This window comes from Bos javanicus, chromosome 5 (assembly GCF_032452875.1).
Source record: "Bos javanicus breed banteng chromosome 5, ARS-OSU_banteng_1.0, whole genome shotgun sequence".
Lineage (NCBI taxonomy): Eukaryota > Metazoa > Chordata > Mammalia > Artiodactyla > Bovidae > Bos > Bos javanicus.
In genome coordinates, this window is record NC_083872.1 from 93676662 (window position 1) to 93679705 (window position 3044).

The 3044-nt window shown below is 41.0% G+C and overlaps 1 non-coding gene across 1 annotated transcript; it reads left to right on the forward strand.

Annotated features, from left to right (window-relative positions):
• The first annotated feature begins 420 nt into the window (after positions 1-420).
• TRNAC-ACA (transfer RNA cysteine (anticodon ACA)) lies at positions 421-492 on the forward strand. The gene has a single exon. It is a non-coding gene; the product is annotated as a tRNA-Cys (tRNA).
• Positions 493-3044: the final 2552 nt, after the last annotated feature.

Below are 3044 nucleotides of genomic sequence, written 5' to 3' on the forward strand. Positions count from 1 at the left end.
ATAAAGTCTGACACTGTTTCCACTGTTTCCCCATCTATTTCCCATGAGTAATGGGACCAGATGCCATGATCTTAGTTTTCTGAATGTTGAACTTTAAGCCAACTTTTTCACTCTCCTTTTTCACTTTCAACAAGAGGCTTTTGCCCTGAAATTTGCTAATATACTGCATGATGGATAGGTAAACATGACTACAAGGTTTTAGAAGTAAGCAATTAGAAGTATGGAGCTACCATCCTTTGAAATGGTAAAGGTTGGAGAAAATAGGATTGAGAGTTTTGTACATTCTGAGTTTAAATGATAACTGTTAAACATGTAAATATAGATTTCAAAAAAGCAGTGGTATATTCAAGACTGGAGTACAGGGGCACGGTTCAGGCTGGAAATCATTAGTATACAGATGTTATTTAAAGCTACAATACTTCCCTGGTGGCTCAGATGGTAAAGTGTCTGCCTACAAAGCAGGAGACCCAGGTTCAATCCCTGGGTTGGGAGGATCCCCTGGAGAAAGAAATGGCAACCCACTCTGGTACTCTTGCCTGGAAAATCCCATGGACTGAGGATCTTGGTAGACTACAGTCCATGGGGTCGCAAAGAGTCGGACACAACTGAGCAACTTCACTTTCACTTTCACTGGGTAAGAGCAAGGGAATGAATTCAGAAAGAAGGAAGAAGAGGCAGAAGAACTATGGTCCAAGACACTACAATATTATGAAGTTGAAGCGATAAAGAAGAATAAGAAAAGGAGACTTAAAATGTGCTTTCTGAAATAGCCAAAAAAAAAAAAAAAATTAAGAAGAAATCTCCAGGATCCAATTATGTCAAATATTGCTGACTGATCAAGTAAGATGAGGACTGAGAATTTACCACTGTATTTAGCATCTTTGCACTCATTATTGACTTTGAAAGGGCTTCCCTGATGACTCAGGTGGTAAAGAAACTGCCTGCAATGCAGGAGACCTGAGTTTGATCCCTGGGTCAGGAAGATCTCCTGGAGAAGGGAATGGCTACCCACTCCAGTATTCTTGCCTGGAGAACCCATGGACTGAGGAGCCTGGCAGGCTACTATAGTCCATGGGATGGGATGGCAAAGAGTCAGACACGACTGAGACATTGAAAAGGACACCTGGTGGAGTAGTTGAGTTTCAAAAAACGGAATAGATTCAAGAGTAATTAGTACTAGAGGACTAGAGACTATGGGTCTAGACAACTCTTCTGGTAAAATTTAGCATAAATGAAAGTAAAGAGAGGGATGGTAGCTGAACGGTAGGTGGGGCCAAGAAAGAATTTTTTTGTTTGTTTTTAACAGGCTGGATAACAATGTGGAAAGAAAGGAAAGTTAATTGATATAGATGATAAGGAGAATCATTACTGAAGTAATGATGGTGACTAGGCAAGAGGCCATGAGATTTTTTGCACAAGAAGAGACTTCTGGGACTTCTCTGGTGGTCCAGTGGTTACGATTCTGCACTTTAAATCCAAGGGGTACAGGTTTGATTCCCAGTTGGAGAACTTAAGATCCCACATGCTGTGTTCATTAAAAAAATTTTTTAATTAAAAAAGGAGAAGAGATTTTCCTATGTAGGAGCACTTTCTGTAACAGATGAGAAAGCAGTGGGTATAGACATAGATGCAGGTAGGTAGGTAAACATGAAGAAGAGAACATGATGACATTTTTTTATTGCTCCTATTCCCTCAGTGAGATAGAAAGCAAGGTCATTGGCCAAGTGTAAAACTGGATTGTGTCTATATTTTTATACAATACTCTTCATGTGCAATTAGAGTAAATATGGTGACAGGTTTTCCTTGAATTAAGTCTTAGTGGTTGTGCAAGCAAGTTTTATTTAGCAGCATGACAAATTATGGAGGCCAGACTCTACATCCTAGGAAATTTCCTAGGAAATTTCATTTAGTCTTTAATTTCACAAATACCAAATGATCTTTGTGGTGTGCTTAGTCACTCAGTCGTGTCTGACTCTTTTCGATCCCATAGAATGTAGCCCTCCAGGCTCCTTTGTCCATGGGGATTCTCCAGGCAAGAATACTAGAGTGGGTTGCCATGCCCTCCTCCAGGGGATCTCCCCTACCCAGGGATAGAACACAGGTCTCCCACATTGCAGGTTGATTCTTTACCAACTGAGCCATGAAGGAAGCCTTACTAAGGCTTACTATAATCCTTATGATCCTTAATAAGTTCAAATACCCCGTTGTTATTTCAGGAGAAAGTATGAAAACTGAAATGTAGAGAACACTGAGAAATAGTTCCCTGGAGACCCAACTTAGAAGAAGAAGAAAAAAAAAAAAAAAACTTACTTTTCCCATAGTAGGTATCTTTCTAGGGAGAAAAAAAAATTAAGCAAAATAGAATCCTCCATGGCCATAGAAAAGTGGGACTTAGTATATATCTTTCTGTTAGGAAATTCATTTAGTTCAGTTCAGTTCAGTCGCTCAGTCGTGTCCGCTCAGTCTTTGCGACACCATGAATCACAGCATGCCAGGCCTCCCTGTCCATCACCAACTCCTGGAGTTCACTCAGACTCACGTCCATTGAGTCAGTGATGCCATCCAGCCATCTCATCCTCTGTCATCCCCTTCTCCTCCTGCCCCCAATCCCTCTCAGCATCAGAGTCTTTTCCAATGAGTCAACACTTCACATGAGGTGGCCAAAGTATTGGAGTTTCAGCTTTAGCATCATTCCTTCCAAAGAACACCCAGGGCTGATCTCCTTTAGAATGGACTGGTTGGATCTCCTTGCAGGCCAAGGGGCTCCCAAGAGTCTTCTCCAACACCACAGTTCAAAAGCATCAATTCTTCAGTGCTCAGCTTTCTTCACAGTCCAACTCTCTCATCCATACATGACTACTGGAAAAACCATAGCCTTGACCAAGTGGACCTTTGTTGGCAAAGTAATGTCTCTGCTTTTCAATATGCTATCTAGGTTGGAAATTCATTAGTTAGCTTGATTTGTTGTTAATTTTTAGTAGCAAGTTCTCACCATTAGTGGCTCATAGACAAAGAAAGCAACTGCTGGATGAAGATGGACCATG